General features: G+C 39.0%; 1 protein-coding gene across 5 annotated transcripts in view; it reads right to left on the minus strand.

The window, feature by feature from the left end:
• FANCC (FA complementation group C) overlaps window positions 1-20,119 on the minus strand; it is a 308,295-nt gene extending 288,176 nt beyond the window's left edge. For 2 of the 5 annotated variants that reach the window (XM_065947302.1, XM_065947299.1), the window contains exon 1: window positions 19,947-20,119. The gene's annotated coding sequence lies outside the window, so the exon portion shown is untranslated. Of the gene's footprint in view, window positions 1-19,355; window positions 19,493-19,813; window positions 19,846-19,946 lie in introns of those variants that run through there. The other 3 variants (XM_065947304.1, XM_065947301.1, XM_065947300.1) reach the window with 2 other exon arrangements.
• Between the last annotated feature and the right edge of the window lie 446 nt (window positions 20,120-20,565).

Below are 20,565 nucleotides of genomic sequence, written 5' to 3' on the forward strand. Positions count from 1 at the left end.
TGATCTGTTTCACCATAGATAATATACATGCTGTTCTTTCGAAACATCCCACCCTCACCTTCTCCCACAGAGTATAAAAGTCTGTTCTGTACTTCTGTGTCTCTTTTTCTGTTTTGCATATAGGGCTATCGTTACCATCTTTCTAAATTTGCAAATCACTATGTTGTACACCTGAAACTTATAAAATATTGTACGTCAATCATACTTCAAAAAAAGTTAGAAAAAGGGTAAATGAGTCTTAGGAATGTAATGTACAACATGATAATATAATTAACACTGTACTATGGTATGCAAGAAAGGTGTTATGAGAGTAAGTCCTATGATTTCTCATCACAAGAAAGAAATTATTTTCTATATTTTAATATTTTGTATCCATATGAGATGATGGATGTTCACTTAACTCATTGTGATAATCATTTCATGATGCATATAAGTCAAATCATTATGCTATACACTTTAAACTTACAGAGTGCAAGATGTCAATTGTATCTCAATACACTGGAAAGGGAAAAAATTTAACACTTGAAACCATAAAGTTCCTAGAGAAAAATGTAGGCAGTAACTTCACTGACACTGGTGACTTTTTTTTTTTTTTTTGGTGGACTCCTAAAACAAGGGAACCAAAAGCAAAAACAAACAATGGGGCTATATCAAACTAAAATTTTTCCCACCCTAAAGCTCCCCACCATCAAAACAAAAAGGTAACCTACTGATTGGAAGACGATATCTGCAAATCCTATATCCAATAAGGAGTTAATATACAAAATACACAAACTCAAATTCAACATCAAAAAAACCCAAACAATCCAACCAAAAAATAGGCAGAGGACCTGCATATTTTTCCAAAGAAGACATACAGATGGCTAAGTGTCCATGAACTGCTCAATATAACTAGTCATCAGGGCAAATCACATCCCCATTACAGCCAAATCATAGCAAATCACAACCATAATGAAGTATCATCTCACACGTTAGAATGGCTATTATTTAAAAAAAGAAATAACAGGTGTTGATGAGAATGTAGGGAAAAGAAAACTCTTGTGTACTGTTAGTGGGAATGTAAATTGGTACAACCATTATGACAAACGCTATGGAGATTCCTCAAAAAATCACAAATAGAACTACCATGTGATCCAGCAGTTCCACAGGGGGCTGTTTAAAATGCCCCCTAAGCATAGCACTCAAGTGCTAACTAGTATCACTAAACACAGGAAGGCTTTGATACAACTTAGGGAGAAAATATATGCTTTAGGGTTACAATGATAAGCTCTGTGGAAGGCAACTAGGTAACTGTTCAAGATTTAGGTTTTTGTACTATGGGGAATTTTATATCACTTGTATGTATTACTAAATCAAAAGATAAATAATTTTATAAAAGAAAGAAAATAAGAAACTGGCAAATCTGAAGATAGGGCAGACCTCATGATTGATCCACCTCCATCCTATTCCCCTAATGACAGCAAAATAGTTCAAGTCATTACAGGTGTCCCACTATACAACATACCACCTAAAAAGAGAGTATACACTTCTGCTCTAATAGCCCAAGTAAAAGACCTCAGATGTTTTTCAGACTGCATTTGCTTAAACTTATGCCCATCCCTAACCAATGACTGTGACCATGCAAATTTTACTAATTTAAGGCAGACTGTTTAAGACAACCAGAGTCTACCAGAGAAGCTAGTAGTGAGACTGGTATCCCCCGGAGTCTATATAACAGTGACTTCTGAAAGAAACTCCAGGCACTGTCAGGAAGGAGAGAAGCAAGAAAAGATGCTGGGTAGGCACCCAACAAGGTCAGCAATCGTGAAGCAGCAGGCGAAGAGTGGTGGAAATACAGCACACAGACGTAAGACAACAGTATGAACAACAGTGCACAAAGACCAGAAATGATCCTCAAGCAATCAGGGCTTGGTGAGGAAATCTACAGGTACAGCACGTAAATGTACAAACAGAATCAGAGAAATGGGATCAGGGTTAAGTACAAGGAGGACGTACAATGTGATTACTCTGAATAAAAAACAACAACAAAGGAACCAGCTCCACGAGGGTGTTGGAAGTCATTAACCTAAAGAGCCCCTCCAAATTCCCATGAAAGAAAATGTGTTTGGCAACTCTGCACCTTCAAAGCTGACTAGGTAAGGGATCACAGAGCCAAACTCAAATGTTTAAATAATGCCTGCCCTGAATAATTGCATGTGTATGTAAAAAACAGCAGTCTCTAACTGTCTTATGGTTAGTTACCAGAATATCTGACTCCAGATCTCAGATTATACAAAAACAGATTAAACATTAAAAATGTTACATATAATATATATTCTGTATTACAAAATCAGCATTGGGCTTCTAAAGGAAAATGAAAAAAACTACAGTCCTAAAAATCTGAAAAATGAAAATCATGGGATAAAAGATAATAAGTATAGCCAGACAGATGTAAAGTCATGCCATCCAGGGTCCTACCCACTGGATGCCATAACACTGACCACAGCACCAATTCCTTTCCTCTTCCCCTTCCCTCTTACTCCCTAACCCCACTTCCCTTGATACCTATACTCTATTTTTCAAAGGCCTGGAAGAAGCAAAGAACTATAAATCCCAATTCATCACTATGCAGAAGCATGACATAATCTCATCAAAACCTACCTTTTGTGATTTGGAAGTGATAATAATTCTAAAGTTTTACTTTCACAGTTCAAGAAAATGAATAAGCTAATTACTCTCACCATTTACTATCTCTTATGAAGTTAGAAACAAAGATAATAGATCAACCTGGGTCCAATCAGAAGGAAAAAACCACACAGCAGTTTGAATAAGGGAAATCAAATATAAAGAATTATTCACTATAACTGAGTTAACCAGGAGACTGGCTAGTCAAAATTAAAAAGAAATCTAAAGAATATAGGAATAGCAGATATAAAGAGCACCCTCTACTTCCTCGTGCTGGAATCCAGGACCCAAGGACAACACCCCCTTTGACCCTACCCACCAGGCACCCAGTAAGACCTAGACCTTATTGGAGAGGACACAGTCACAGCTCCCCAAACAACAGTGAAGCCTCTACGGATGCTGCGCCAGTAGAACTGGATGGAAATCCACCTTTTGTAACTTGCCAGATACCTACCCTACACGGTGCCTGAAAACCTGGTCGCAAGGAAGTGTCTCAATAGAGGCACTCTATTAAAAAAAAATCACCCAAGGGGAATGATGGGGCAAGCTGCAGGCAACTAAGTGCTCCTGGCCCCACTGCACATGGGACTGGGCACCAGCGGAGCAGCACATGCCCAGGAGCCTGCTAGGGGAACTGCAGGCCCCAGGAGCCAGGCAGCGGGGGCTGAGCTCTGAGGAATCACTCAAGCTACGGGAGCTGGACACTGCGGAAGTCAGAGGGCTGCAGGAGGAGAGGCACTTGTCCTGGCAGGACGCAAAACATCACACTGGTCTACTACTTGAACACAACCAAGCTGACTGGATCTGATGAACAGGAAATGACAAAGTACTTTAGATGCCTTATTAACACACATGCCAATACACCCCAGAGGAACTCATGGGTCCCACACCTCAGTGAAGTAAATGGGGTTTAATAGCTTGAAGCAGAAGTTAGCAAACTTCTTCTATAAAGGGCCACATAGTAAATATTTTAGGCTTTAGGGATTCTGTCATATATTCTTTCTTTTTTTTTTCAAACACTTAAAAATATTTTTTAAAAATTCTTAGCTTACAAGTCACACAAAAACAGGTAATAGGCCAAATCAGACCCACAGGCTATAGTTTGCTGATTCTTGATCTGGAGCATGCAAGATATATACTCTACAAGGTGAAATATAAGCTGCTCTAAAATGCACCACCTATCAGGAAAAGAGGCACAGTTGTGCAGTAATTTCTTTGAATTTTGAATGCAACACATATCACATTTGAATGCACTATTGTGACCATCTATAGAGTCATGGGTAAAGCTGCCTGCTTTGAGTAGAATCAGAGCAAGAGAAGGCTCTGAAGCTCAGATCCTTCAGGGTAAAGGCTTGCTCATTTACCGGGCAAAGAAACTTTAACCATCTAAGGCTCTGGCTGAGGGCCAAGGAAATACGGAATAAGTTGTATCAAGAAGTCATGGATATCAATTATGGCCTTGTGATCAACTAGAGGAACAAGGATTGTAACAGTTTTACATATTTTCTATTTGCTCATTATATGTGTATGTGTATATATATGTATTAATATACATTATTTTATATATATGTATACACACACACACACACATACACACACGTATGTTAGCAAATTTTCTTCTCTTTCCTTACCATTTTCATTTTATGGACAAGTTGTTAGAAGATGGCTTTACAATTTTGTCTTTACACAACTGAGCATTCAGTGGGACTCTGGCTGATTTTAGAAAGTGTCTAGAGACTCGTTTTAATTTTGGCATGAATCACAGACCACCAGCCCACCCCACTGGGGGTTACTGTCTCCTGTGCAGAAGGGGAGCCCGGAAGGACTCTTCGTTCTTAGTGGAGTGAAGACTGCAAGCAAACTGGCCCTGTCCATGGTGCCCAAGGGCAACTGCGTGCTACACCTGCCCCTGCGGGCGTGCCCAGGCTGCCGGCGCTCGGTGGAGGAGGAGGAGCGCGACAGTGGCCTCGACCAGCCGGCGATTTTACTGTTTCGAATGACGCTCCTGGAGCACAGGTTTACACATCCTGGTGTATATACATGTAGCAATGGAATAGTTGAGTCATAGAGTCAGCTCAGCTTATAAAGAACCCGCCTGCAATGCAGGAGACCCGGTTGGATTCCTGGGTCAGGAAGGTTCCCTGGAGAAGGGATAGGCTACCTACGCCAGTATTCTTGGGCTTCCCTGGTGGCTCAGATGGTAAAGAATCTGCCTGCAATGCGGAAGACCTGGGTTCGATCCCTGGGTTGGGAAGATCCCCCAGAGGAGGACATGGCAACCCACTCCAGTATTCTTGCCTGGAGAATCCCCATGGACAGTGGAGCACGGTGGGCTACAGTCCTGGGGTCACAGAGAGTCGGACACGACTGAGCGACTAAGCCATGGCTGATTTTGAAATGTGATAGAGTAAGTAATTAATACAATGACTCTTGGAATTGTGCATTTGCTCATTTGGAGAAAGAAAAAAAATTCTTCACTTGTAAGAATAGCTTTATCTTGTTGGGCAGAAATACAGTTGATAGTTGTTATACAATCAAACAACAGGCCTTAATAAATTTTAAAAGCACATGTTCTGACCACAATGGACTTAAATTTGGAAATCAGTAATAAACACACATGAAATCCTGAAATATTTGGAAATTAAACCCACACTGCTAAATAACCAATGGGTCAAAAAAGAGATCACATAGTAAACTGAAAATATCTTGAACTGATGACAAAAACATAAACATATCAAAATTTGGGGAATGCAGCCTAAGCAGTGCTTAAAGAGAAATTTGTAACTGAACAGTTGTATTAGAAAAGAATAAAGGTCTCAAATAAACAACTTAAGAAACTAGAAAAAGAACAACAAACTAAACCTAACGCAAGCAGAAGGAAAGCTATAACAAAGATTACAGTGGAAATCAATGAAAACAGAAAAACAACAAGTAAAATCAATGAAACAAAAAGTTGGTTCTTGAAAATATCAAAACCAATAAAGTTTTAGCTACACTGAGCAAGAAGAGAAAAAGATAGTAACTACCCCAATCAGAAATTAAACAGGAGGCATCATCATTGACTCTATAGGATCACTTTTATGCCAACAAATAACACAACTTAGATAATAGGGGGGGAAAAAATCCTAGAGAGAAGCAATTTACCAAAACTTACTCAAGAAGAAAGAGAAAATCAAAATTTACCCGTAACACGTAAAGACATTGAAGTTGTCATTTAAATTTTTCTGATAAAGAAAAATTCATGAACAGATAACTTCATGGATGAATTCCACCAAATATTTAAAGAAGAAATAATACTAATCCTTTACAAACTCTTTCAGAAAATGTAAAGAGGAGAGAACACTTTCCAACTCATATTAAAATGCCAGAATTACCATAAGATCAGTCAAAGACAACATAAGAAAATTACCTGCCAATATTCCTCAAAAACACAGACACAAAATCCTAAACAAAACATTACTAAACCAAATCCAGTAACACATAAAAAGGATTATATACCACGACCAAGTGGGATTTATCCTAGGAATGCAAAGCCAGTATAGCATTAAAAAATCAATTAATGTAATGAGTTATATTAATAGAATAAAGTAACTAACCACATGGTTATCCCAATAGATGCAGAAAAGCATCTAACAAAATCCAACATTTATTCATGATAGGAACGCTCAACAATCTAGGAACAGAAGGAAAGTTCCCCAACTTTCTGAAAGGGCATTTCTGAAATGATCACAGTGCTACTGTCATTCCTACTGGTAAAAGAGTAATAGGGAAGAACAAATCTGAATCAACATTAGACCTATTTCTTTTGCTTTAGTTAACAATGATTGCGGATAGCCTGAAATATATAGGATAGCCTATTTCCAAGGCTGATCTTTAAAAGTCCGTTCATATACAGATAAAAAGTTGCAGAAGCGGGAATAACCTTTGTTGGAGGTTTACAACAACATCATGACCACGTGGTCAGTTGCAGGAGCAAAGAATGCCTGCACCAGCAGTCTGCAACAACCACCCAAGGGAGAGACAGCTCCTGGGTGGGTTCATAAGAAGTCCGGGGGTCCCCAAGGAGAGGGGGGTCTGGAATTTTCAAGGAGGAGGAAAGGACAAACTTCTTTCCCCTCTACATTCCTTAGGATTATGTAACAATGTCCTGCTTGAGGACAGTCTCTGAAAAAAAAAACCCTTCTGGCTAACCCTGTTATCTTAAAGTGTAAATTATGGGAATAGGTCTAATAAGGTCTTTACAACCACCAGACATTCTTTTGATTCACTGTAATAACTAATTAAAAGTATATAACTCCATTGCTAACACTAGTGACGGGCACTCTTTCTGCCCCCCTTCTGATGTCTATGTCAGAAGCTTTCTCCATCTCTTTTATACTTTAATAAAATTTTACTACACAAAAGCTCTGAGTGATCAAGCCTCGTCTCTAGTCCCGGACTGAATTCTTCTCCGGAGGCTAAGAATCCCAGCGTCTTTCATGGTTCAGCAACATTTCACAAGGGCACCATTTCCTCACTTTGTCCTTAAAAATGCTTTGCTGTAACCCTTCAGGGAGTTTAGGACTTGGGGGGTTGGGAGGAGAAATAAGCCACCTGTCTCCTTGCATGGTCCTACAATAAACCTTTCTCTGCTCCAAACACCAACCTTTCAATTTTGTTTGGCCTCACTGTGCATGGGGCACACAAGATTAAATGCTTTCCCCCTAAGATCAGGAACAAGTCAATAAGATCCACACTCCTTACTTCTTTTCACAACGTATTGGAGATTCTAGACAAGACAAAAAAAAAAAAAAATCAAAGACATCTAGATACAAAGATATATCTAGTCAATCCTAAAAGAAATCAGTTCTGAATATTAACTGAAAGAACTGATGCTGAAGCTCCAATACTTTGGCCACCTGATGCAAAGAACTGATTCATTGGAAAAGACCCTGACGCTGGGAAAGATTGAAGGCAGGAGGAGAAGGGGACGACAGAGGATGAGATGGCTGGATGGCATCACCGACTCGATGGACATGAGTTTGACAAGTTCCAGGAGTTGGTGATGGATAAGAAGCCTGGCGTGCTGCAGTCCATGGGGGTCGCAAAGAGTCGGACATGACTGAGCGACTGAACTGAACTGAGATATAATGAGTAAAACTGTCTATATTCACAAATGACATGATATTGTATGTAGAAAATTCTAAGGAATTCACACACACACACGCAAAAAAACCCCTGCTTAATGGTAAAGTAAGGTTGCAGGACACAAGATATTTAAATAAAAATCATTATATTTTTACATATTAGCAATGAACAATCCAAAAACAAAATCTGAATAATTCTACTCACAAAAGCACAAAAAAATTAAACACTTCAAATAAAGTTAACAAAAGAAAGACAAGACTTGTGCACTGAAAATTACAAAACATTGCTAAGAGAAATGAAATGTCATACAAAACAGAAAGACAGTCCATGTTCATGTTAAGATGGCAACAGCAATTCTCCCCCAAACAAATCTACAGATTATATGCAATTTCTATAAAAATCCATCACAGTAGGCTTTTTTTGAAAAAATGACAAAGTGATAAAAAAAATTTATATGGAAATCTAAGGAAACCAGCATAGCCAAAACAATTTTGAAAAAGAAAAAAATATCAGACTTATACTACCCAATTTCAAAATTAACTACAAAGATACCATATAATCAAGACATTGTGGTGCTGGTACGTTACGAGAAGAGGCATAATAATGATTCAAGCAGAAATGAGAGTCTAGAAATAATTTATAGTCACTTGATTTTTGACAAAGGTGCAAAGGCAATTAAATGGGGAAAGGATCTTTTTAATTTTCCTCAACAAATAATGCTAAAACAACTGTAATGCTAAAACAACTGGATATCCATATACACAAAAAAGATGAATTTGGACCCATACTGCATACCATACACGAAAGTTAACAGAAATTGAACATAAACCTAAAGCATTGTTAAAAAAAAAAAACAAAAACTGATAAACTGAACTTCCTCAAAATAAAAACTTGGATTTCAAAAGATACCACGGAGAAAATTAAAAGATAAGTAACAGACTGGGTACTAAATTATTTCCTGAAATAATTTATAAAACATATATTGGGTTTGTTCCCAGAATACACAAAGAATGTGTACAGCCCAATGAGAAGGCAAACCAATCGTAAAAATGGACAAAAGATTTCAGTAGATATTTCAAAGACAACATAGGAACAGTATATAAGTACATGAAAATATGTTCAACATCATTAGTCAATAGGGAAACGCAAATTAAAACTAACATGAGATACTACTTCACACTAAGATGGCTATGAAAAAAGACACTATAACAAGTGAAGATATGGAAAAACTGAAACTCACACAACACTTGTGGGAACATGATATGGTACAGCCATACTGGAAAACAGTCTAGCTATTTCTTAAAAAATTAAACCTTGAACCTACTACACAACCCAGTAATTTCCTCATGGGTATTTATCCAAGAAAAATAAGAATGTATGTCCACACAAAGACTTGTACATGAATGCTCATAGCAGCATTATTCATAATAGTCAAAAAGTAAAAACAACTGATGTCCATCAACTGATGAATGGATAAAGAAAATGCAGTATAGTCATACAATGGTTATTTACCAATAAACAGGAACAAACTACGGATACATGCTACAACATGGATGAATCTCAAAACCATTATGCTAAATGAAACCAGGCATAAGATGGCACTTATTTCATAAATCCATCTCTCTGAAATGTTCATAAAAGGCTAATTGATAGTGATAGAAAGCAAATCAATGGTTGCCTGAGGCTAAAAGCCAGCACCAGATCTGAGTACAAAATCTGCAGAGGCAAACTTATTAAGGTGATGCAAAATTTCTAAAACTGAATTGCTGTGATCACTGTATAATCTCAAAAATCTTCTCAATTTACTAAAAATCACTTAATTATTTAGAAAAGAGGATACAGTTTCCAAAAGGTGATTTTTATATGAACTCTGCTTTCCTGTTATTAGAGATATGTAACAGAAAGATTATGGATGTTCCTATCTTAACAGGTAAATGTTTTCTACACACTCAGCAGAGTTTATTGAAGAGCCTAAGAGAATGAATGGACCAGGTAACTCTACAAAGTCTCTTCAAAAATCAGTCCAAAAATGTCTCTTTTTTTTAGATGTGTTTCATGGGGTAGTGATAGGCTTGCTACCATTATTACATGGGTTTGGGCTATCTTTTTAAGGTAAATGTTCTTCCCATTACAGCTACAAACAAAGTAAAATAAAGATATGTAAAAACAGAGATTGTATTTTTCATGTTCTTAAAAAAGAAAGCCCCCAAAAAAGTGTGATATTTAGTAGAAATTTTAAAATGCTCAAGATTTGCCTTTTTATCTATTTTATCTATTTTCTGATTAACTTTTCAAGTTTTCCCTTCTTACTTCCACTGCATTTTTATTAAAACACTGCAAAGTCAATGCACTTCTTTTATAGATTTTCTTTCATACTAAAAGGTCAGTCATTCAAGCTCTATGAACAAAAAACAGAAAATGTACATACCCCAGCCTAAAATAAAATTGAATAAATCCATTTTGGGGGGGGATCAAGATGGCAGAATTAAAGGACATGCTGGTCACCTTCCCCCATAAATACAGCAAAAATACATCTCTATGTGGAACAATTCTCAAGGAAAACTAACTGGAAACTGGCAGAAGAACTCCTATAAAACCAAAGCTATAATAACGACACACACATAATCAGGCAGGACAGAAAGAAGAGTAGTGGGCTGGATCTATGCCCCTGGGAGGGGACTAAAAGGAAAAGGGAGATCACACAAGCAGACACTTAGCCTGTGAAAATGAGTGGGTCAAGCCACAGAATGGGTGTCCCAGTCCGAGGGACCTATATGGATGAGACAAGCCCCCCTGGCTACTACCAGGACAGATAGAAAGACTGAAGACTCCACTAGTAAGAGGTGCATAGGTACTGCCTCACCACTAGACAGGGAGGAGGGAGGTCTGTCTTAGAGGCTGCTCCCTCTCCACATTCCCCAGTCCACTCTGAGAAAACTCCCTGCCCCTTCTCTGTCCATGTCACAGCTTGGCCCCGGCTCTCGAATAGCCAAGACCTGGGGAAAGACTCGATCTGTGGACACAGAGGTGACAAGAGGGTCTAGGGTGTGGGCCTGGTAAGGCAGCAGTGCCACCGTGGATGCCTATTTACAGTATCACAGCGCCACTGGAGAAGTCCAATCATCTCAATAGATGCAGAAAAACAAATTTCAACATTCATTCATGATGAAAATTGGATATGGTGGGAATATATCTCAACCTAACAAGAAACATTTATGACAAATCCACAGCCAACACAATTAATACCCAACTATTAAATAAAATTAAAAGTTTCAACCATTTCAGTTGAAAGCCTTTCAGCTAAATTAAAAATCCAGATGAAGATGCTCTCTCCTGTCATTTCCATTGGCAGTCCTAGCCACAGCAATGACAAGAAAAATAAATAAAAGGTATCCAAATTGGAAGGAAACAAGTAAAACTGTCACTATTTGCAGATGACATGATACTCTATATAGAACCTTAGAGTTTCCACCCAAAACTATAAGAATAAATGAAATCAGCAAGACTGCAGGATACAAGATTAATATATAGAAATATGTTGTATTAATAATCTGTTACACTAATAATGAAACATCAGAAAAAGTAAAACAAGCATATTTAAAATTGCACCACCAAAAATAAACATATGAGTAAACTTACAAAGGAAGTAAAAGACTTATACTCTGAAAATTATAAAACAGTGATGAAGGAAACTGAAATGATTCAAAAGAAAAGGGGGAATAAAATAGAAACGGAAAGATAACTCATGTGCTTGGAGTACCTGAATTAAAATTATTCAAGTGCCCATACTATCCAAAGCAATCTACAGATTTAATGTAATCCCTATCAAAATACCCTTAATGTTTTTCACAGGATGAAAACAAATAATCCTAAAATTATATGGAACCACAAAAACACCCTGAATTGCCAAAGCATCCTGAGAAAAAAAAAAAGCAAAGCTGCAGGCACAACCTTCCCTGACTTCAGACTACAATGCAAAGCCACAGTAATCAAAACAGCATGGTATTGTCAGAAAAACAGACACACAGATCAATGAAACAGAATACAGAGCCCCAAACAAATCCATGCACCAATGGTCAATTACTCTATGACAAAGGAGGCAAGAATATACAATAGAGAAATGAATAACTCAAGAGAGTTATTCATGAATAATGAATAATTCAAGAAATGAATTATTCATTAATGAATTGTTGAATTAATGAATAATCATTGAATTAATGAATAATTAATTAATGATGAATTCAAGAGAATTATTCATGAAAAATGAATAATTCAAGAGAATAAGTCTCTTGAATAACTGGTGTTAGGAAAACTGCACAACCATATGTAAAACAATGAGATTAGGATATTTCCTCACATCACATACAAAAATAAACTCAAAATGGTTTAAAGACCTAAATGTTTACAACCTGAAACCCTAAAACTCCCAAAACAGAACAGAGGTAGAACAGTTTTACACAAATGCAGCAGTATTTTGTTAGATCAGTCTTCTAAGGCAAAATAAATAAAAGCAAAAACACACAAATGGGCCTCCATCACCTCCACTAGCTTTGTTGGTAGCAATGCTTCCTAAGGCCCCCTTGATACCACACTCCAGATGTCTGGCTCTAGGTTAGTGACCACACACCATCATGGTTATCCAGGTCACTAAGACCTTTCTTGTGTATCTCTTCTGTATATTCTTGTGACTTCTTCCTAATCTCTTTTGCTTCTGTGAGCTCCTTGCCATTGCTGTCTCTTCTCATGCCCATTTTTGCATGAAATGTTCCTTGATATCTCCAATTTTCTTGAAGAGATCTCTAGTCTTTCCTATTCTATTATTTTCCTCTACTTCTTTGCACTGTTCAATTAAGAAGGCTTTCTTATTTCTCGCTGCTCTTCTCTGGAACTCTAGCTTCAGTTTGGTATATCTTTCCCTTTCTCCTTAGCTTTTTTGCTTCTCTTATTTTCTCAGCTATTTGAAAAGCCTCGTCAGACAACCACTTTGCCTTCCTGCATTCCTTTTCTTTGCAATGGTCTTCATCACCACCTCTTGTACAATGTTATGAAGATAGTTCTTCAGGCACTCATTTACCAGAACTAATCTCTTGAATTTATTTATCACCTCCACTGTATAATCGTGAGATTTGATTTAGGTCATGCCTGAATGACCTAGTGGTTTTCCCTACCTTCTTCAATTTAAGCCTGAATTTTGCAATAAAGAGTTCACAATCTGAGCCAGTCAGCTCCAGGTCTTTTTGCTGACTATATAGAGCTTCTCTATCTTCAGAGGCAAAGAATATAATCAATCTGATTTCAATATTGGCCATCTGGTGATGACCATGTGCAGAGTCATCTCTTGTGTTACTGCCAAGGGTTTTTGCTATCACTAGTGTGTTCTCTTAACAAAACTCCATTAGCCTTTGCCCTGCTTCATGTTGTACTCCAAGGCCAATTCTGCCTGTTACTCCAGGTATCTCTTGACTTCCTACTTTTGCATTCCAACCTTCTATGATGAAAAGGACATCCTTTTTTTTTTTTTCCTGGTGTAAGTTCTAGAAGTCTTTAAGTCTTCATAGAAGCATTCAACTTCAGCTTCTTTGGCATTAGTAGCTGGGGCATAGACTTGGATTACCGTGATATTGAATGGCTTGCTCTGGAAACCAAGTGAGATTGCTTTGTCATTTTTAAGAATGCACCCCAGAAATATAGATCAATGGAACAGAATAGAAAGCCCAGAGATAAATCCACGAACCTATGGACACCTTATCTTTGACAAAGGAGGCAAGGATATACAATGGAAAAAAGACAATCTCTTTAACAAGTGGTGCTGGGAAAACTGGTCAACCACTTGTAAAAGAATGAAACTAGAACACTTTCTAACACCATACACAAAAATAAACTCAAAATGGATTAAAGATCTAAATGTAAGACCAGAAACTATAAAACTCCTATAGGAGAACATAGGCAAAACACTCTCTGACATAAATCACAGCAAGATCTTCTATGACCCACCTCCCAGAATATTGGAAATAAAAGCAAAAATAAACAAATGGGACCTAATGAAACTTAAAAGCTTTTGCACAACAAAGGAAACTATAAGTAAGGTGAAAAGACAGCCCTCAGATTGGGAGAAAATAATAGCAAATGAGGAAACAGACAAAGGATTAATCTCAAAAATATACAAGCAACTCCTGAAGCTCAATTCCAGAAAAATAAATGACCCAATCAAAAAATGGGCCAAAGATCTAAACAGACATTTCTCCAAAGAAGACATACAGATGGCTAAAAAACACATGAAAAGATGCTCCACATCACTCATTATCAGAGAAATGCAAATCAAAACCACAATGAGGTACCATTACACGCCAGTCAGGATGGCTGCTATCCAAAAGTCTACAAGCAATAAATGCTGGAGAGGGTGTGGAGAAAAGGGAACCCTCTTACACTGTTGGTGGGAATGCAAACTAGTACAGCCACTATGGAAAACAGTGTGGAGATTTCTTAAAAAACTGGACATAGAACTACCATATGACCCAGCAATACCACTTCTGGGCATACACACTGAGGAATCCAGATCTGAAAGAGACACGTGCACCCCAATGTTCATCGCAGCACTGTTTATAATAGCCAGGACATGGAAGCAACCTAGATGCCCATCAGCAGATGAATGGATAAGGAAGCTGTGGTACATATACACCATGGAATATTACTCAGCCGTTAAAAAGAATTCATTTGAATCAGTTCTAATGAGATGGATGAAACTGGAGCCCATTATACAGGGTGAGGTGAGCCAGAAAGATAAAGACCATTACAGTATACTAACACATATATACGGAATTTAGAAAGATGGTAACAATGGCCCTATATGCAGGGCAGAAGAAGAGACGCAGAAGTACGGAACAGACTTTTGAACTCTGTGGGAGAAGGGGAGGGTGGGATGTTTCGAAAGAACAGCATGTATATTATCTGTGGTGAAACAGACCACCAGCCCAGGTGGGAGGCATGAGTCAAGTGCTCGGGCCTGTTGGGCTGGGAAGATCCAGAGGAATCGGGTGGAGAGGGAGGTGGGATGGGAGACTGGGATGGGGAATTCGTGTAACTCTATGGCTGATTCACATCAATGTATGACAAAACCCACTGAAAAATTTAAAAAAAAAAAAAAAAAGAATGCACCCAAGTACTGCATTTCAGACTCTTTTGTAGACTATAAGGGCTACTCTATTTCTTTTAAGGGATTATTTCCCACAGTAGTAGATATATGGCCATCTGAATTAAATTTGCCCATTCCCATCCATTTTAGTTCACTGATATCTAAAATGTCAATTTTCACTCTTGCCATCTCCCGCTTGACCAACAACCAATTTACCTTGATTCATGGACCTAACATTACGGGTTCCTATGCAGTACTGTTCTCTACAGCATCGGATTTTACTTTTACCATCAGACACATCCACAACTGAGTGTCATTTCCATTCTGACCCAGCTCTCTTTCTAGAGCTATCTCTCCACTCCTCCCCAGTAGCATATTGGACACCTACAAACCTAGAGTGTCATTAAAGGACTGAAACAGTATGGACCAACAGAAGCAGAAGATATTAAGAAGAGGTGGCAAGAATACACAGAAGAACTTTACAGAAAAGATCTTCATGACCCAGATAACCACAATGGTGTGATTACTCACCTAGAGCCAGATATCCTAGAGTACAAAGTCAAGTGAGCCTTAGGAAGCATCATTATGAACAAAGCTAGTGGAGGTGATGGAATTCCAGTTGAGGTATTTCAAATTCTAAAAGATGATGCTGTTAAAATGCTGCACTCAATATGCCAGCAAATTTGGAAAACTCGGCAATGGCCACAGGACTGGAAAAGGTCAGTTTTCATTCCACTCCCAAAGAAAGGCAATGCCAAAGAATGCTCAAACTACCGCACAATTGCACTCATCTCACACACTAGCAAAGTAGTGCTCAAAATTCTCCAAGCCAGGCTTCAACAGTACATGAACTGAGAACTTCCAGATGTTCAAACTGGATTTAGAAAAGGCAGAGGAGCCAGAGATCAAATTGCCAACATACACTGGATCATTGAAAAAGCAAGAGAATTCCACAAAAGCATCTACTTTTGCTTCACTGAGCATGCTAAAGCCTTTGACTGTGTGGATCACAACAAACTGTGGAAAATTCTTCAAGAGATGGGACTACCAGATCACCTTACCTACCTCTTGAGAAATCTGTATGCAGGTCAAGAAGCCACAGTTATAACTGGACATGTAACAACGGATTAGTTCCGAATTGGGAAAGGAGTATGTCAAGGCTGTATACTGTCACCTTGCTTACTTAAATTATATGCACAGCACATCATGCAAAGTGCTGGACTGGATGAAGCACAAGCTGGAATCAAGATGCTGGGAGAAATATCAACAACGTCAGATATGTAGATGACACCACCCTTATGGCAGAAACTGAAGAGGAATTAAAGAGCCTCCTGATGAAAGTGAAAAAGGAGAGAGAAAAAGCTGGCCGAAAACTCAATATTCAAAAAACAAAGATCACGGCATCCAGTCTCATCATTTCATGGCAAATATGTGAGGAAACAATGGAAACAATGACAGTCTTTATTTTGGGGGGCTCCAAAATCACTGCAGATGATGTCTGTAGCCATGAAATTAAAAGACGCTTTTCCTTGGAAGAAAAGTTATGACAAACCTACACGACATATTAAAAAGCAAAGACATTACTTTGCCAACAAAGGTCCGTTTAGTCAAAGCTACGGTTTTTCCTGTAGTCATGTATGGATGTGAGAGTTGGACCATTAGGAAAGCTAAGCACAGAAGAATTGATGCTTCTTAACTGTGGTGTTGGAGAAGACTCTTGAGAGTCCCTTGGACTGCAAGGAGATCAAACCGGTCAATCCTAAAGGAAATCAGTCCTAAATATTCATTGGGAGAACTGACACTGATGCTGAAAATCCAATACTTTGGCCATCTGATGTGAAGAACTGGCTCACTGGAAAAGATCCTGGTGCTGGGAAACAATGAAGGAAGGAGGAGAAGGGGAGGACAGAGGATGAGATGGTTGGATAGCATCACTGACTTGATGGACATGAGTTTGAGCAAGCTCCAGGAGTTGCTCATGGATAGGGAAGCCTGGCATGCTGCAGTCCATGAAGTTGCAAAGAGTCAGACACAACTGACCAACTGAACTGAATCAACCTGGGGGGGTTCATCTTTCAGTGTCACATCTTATTCCTTTTCATACTGTTCATGGGGTTCTCAAGGCAAGAACACTGGAGTGGTTTACCATTCTCTTCTCCAAAATGGAGCCCAATTAAACTTTAACACTGTTGCACAGCAAAGGAAACCATCAAGATAACAAAACCACAACTTACAGAATGTGAGAAAATATTTGCAAATTATGCAAATGACAATAGGTAAAGGTACAGAGCTCATACCACTGAACATCAAAAACTAAACAACCCAATCAAAATATGGGCATAAGACCTAAATAAACATGTTTCCAAAGAAGACATACAGATGACTAACAGGCACATGAAAAGATGCTCAACAACATTAATTATAAAAAATGCAAATCAAAACCTCAAGAGGTATCACCTCATACCTATCAGAAAGGCTATTATCAAAAAGTCTACAAATAACAAATGTTGTCAGGGATGTAAAGAAAAGGGAACCCTCCTACACTGTTAGTAGAAATATAAATTGGTGCCAACCACTATGAAAAACAGTATGGAGGCTCCTTAAAAAACTAAGAATAGAACTACCATATGATCCACTCTGTGTATGTTTCTGGAAAAAACAAAAACACTAATTTGAAAAGGTACATGCATCCCAATATTTATAGCAGCAGTATTTACAATAGCTGAGATATAAAAACAACCCAAGTACCCAATCAAGAGATGACTGGATTAAGATGTGGATTATATAAAAACAGTGTACTATTACTGAGCCATAAAAAATAATGAAATTTGTAGCAACATGGATGAACCTGGAAGATACTGTGCTTAGTGAAATGGATAAGACAGAGGAAAACAAATACTGTATAGTATCACTTATATGTGGAATCTAAAAGAATAATAAAAATGAAGGTATAGGCAATACAGAAAAAGACTCATAGATAAAGAAACAGACTCACAGATATAGAAAACAAATTTGTGGTTACCAAAGCAGAGAAGGAAAGGGGGGAGGGGCAAACTAGGAGTATGGGATTAACAGATACAAACTACCCACATATAAAATAGATAAGCAACTATATGGTATAGTACATGAAATTATTCCCACCATCTTGTAATACCTATAATGGAGTATAATATGCAAAAACACTGTAACTTGAAACTAACACAATATTGCAAATTGGCTATACTTCAATTTTAAAATAATAATAATACATTTGATGCTGATTTCCAGGCTGACTCGAGGCTCCACCACTACCAACCTGAAACTGCCACTGATGCGAGGTTTCCTAGGCTGTCTCTGTGGCCTGGACAATCAATCTAACTTTTTACTGGCCAGGCTGGCCTAACTTTAACTGGTTTTCATAAACACAAAATTTGTATAATTGTTACTGGAACTACTTGTTGAAATATGGAACTAGTTAAAAGTACCATTTATTTTAAAATGTATACGCACAGTTTCACATACAAGCAGCACCACATCTTTCACATTCAGCCAATCAATCAAATTAATGTTTTTTATTACAGAATAGAAAACTCAGATCTTCCAAAACCATGTTTGCTTAGTAAGTGCTTTTCAAGAAATCAAGAGGTACATGACTAAATAATGAAAAGAATGAATTAAAATATATAATATACCAAGGTATAATTAGCTCAATTTTAAAGAAGCAAGATCTAACTTTTACTCTGCTGGAAAGAGGGCTTTGATATAACTAGGAAAAGCAAATTCTTTTCTGATGCAGTCTTTCTTGTACACATATGAATAACGTATATGAGGACTTACTTCCCTGTGAACCTAGGGCAGTATATTAGATTGAAATAGCATTTTAAGTTTAATGGATAAACTCACAATGATTATGTTTTCTATCAAAGTTTTTGTATAGGTGATCCCAACACATGGTATGAATTCTACCATTTGTAACAATCTTTCCTCTCCTCCTGAGGGAAGTAATGAAAAAATGTTTTGAGCTGCACATCACTAAAGGTGAGTGACATCCGGAAAGAACTGAATTTTGGTGGCCCAAAAGTGCCCTGCTCATGTGATAAATAAGTCAACGACATTTCAGTTAAGATTCACTAAATGGGAAAAGGGTTAGAATGAAACCAGGAGCCCGAGAGCTTTCCAACAATTTCAGATTACTACAAACACAGCAGCACATACAGGTCTTTGCTGGAAAATTCCTCAGCCTTTCCTTGACATTCTGGTCCCAAATTTCCTATGTTTTTAAAACTCCAAATCTTTTTTCCCTCTTCGGACGTTTCCAGCCCATGCAACATGACCATAGAGGGTTCATGTTATAAACGCGTCCACGTAAAAAGTTACCGAAAAAGCAAGCTAAACAAACGTACCCACCTCTCCGCAAAACAAAAACAAAACAAAACAAAACAAAAAAACCCACCTCCCAAAGGCTCTGGACGCTATTTGGTCTGCGAAAGCAGGAAGGGTAACAAACCGCCCCGGGCTCCTCTAATTGGGCCCCCACCACCCAGCACCCTGGGGCCGGGGGGCGGTGCGGAGAGCAGGCGGCCAGCTTTAAAGGGTGATGAATTTTAAATGGCGAGCTTTTCACAACGTCCAAGGATTCAGGGTAAAGTCACCTTTGCTCTTGTCCTTTTAAGAAGACATAGCTGCCTCCGCTCAATGAACAGAAAGAAGCAAAACGGCAATCCCCAGTTCCCACAGCTCTGTGGGGGGGGGCTCCCTTCCGCTCGACCCCTCGGTCGGCTCCACCCCCTGAGCCTGCCCCGCCCTCTGACCACGCCCCTCGCCTACGGCCCCGCCCCCCAGGGTTGGCCCCATCTCAAACCCCTACCCACTTCGCAGCCCCAACTCAGGGCCCGATCCCTACTCACTCACCTAGATGCGGTGAGCGCAGCGGACGTTCTCGCGAGTCTTTCCCCCTACCCCAGCCCACACCCCCCAGCTGACGTGTCGGCCAGACCCCCGAGGGAGGCAGACGCCTTCACTCGCGCTCTGCGGCCTCTCTTACCGGGTGGTCCGCGCCAGAGCAACTTCAGCAGTTTGGGCAGTGGTGGAAAGGCTGCCAACCGCCAGGGTTCTGTGGCTTGAAAATTTGACTTTGCCTCGTACTGGTTTTTGTGTTTTGTTTTGACTTTTTTGGAATTTTCCCGCGGCTGCTCGGCAGCTGAGCCGCGCGCGCACGTATTCGCAGTGCACTCTGGGGCTTGGCCAGCGACCCTGCACCCCGGCGGCCTCGCGGGAAAATTCCGACGAATCTCGTGCTCGTGGGGCGGGACGCGGGCCCAGGCTCGGCCGGAAGTCGGTCCGTTGGGGCGGGCATAGGCGAGGGGTCCTACTGAGGCTGTCTTAAGCTCGTGTCGCGGGCTTCACGTAGACCGCAGGAAGGACCTGGAGGGGAAAAACCCTGGGTTTTTTTTAACAGGTCTTTGCTCAATTATTTCAAGATTCTGTTCAAAATGCAGAGAATTTTTAAAAACTGAGTCTTCGTAAGGAATGTAAAACCACTAAACAAAGCCTAGAATATTATTTTCTAGGTGTAGTCACATAAAAAAAGGAATCTTTCTTTGGATCCCTCACTACCAGCAAAATCAGTTCCATACAGTGTTTGATTGGGTTCAAATCAGTTC

The sequence above is a fragment of the Muntiacus reevesi genome, chromosome 10 (assembly GCF_963930625.1).
Source record: "Muntiacus reevesi chromosome 10, mMunRee1.1, whole genome shotgun sequence".
NCBI lineage: Eukaryota > Metazoa > Chordata > Mammalia > Artiodactyla > Cervidae > Muntiacus > Muntiacus reevesi.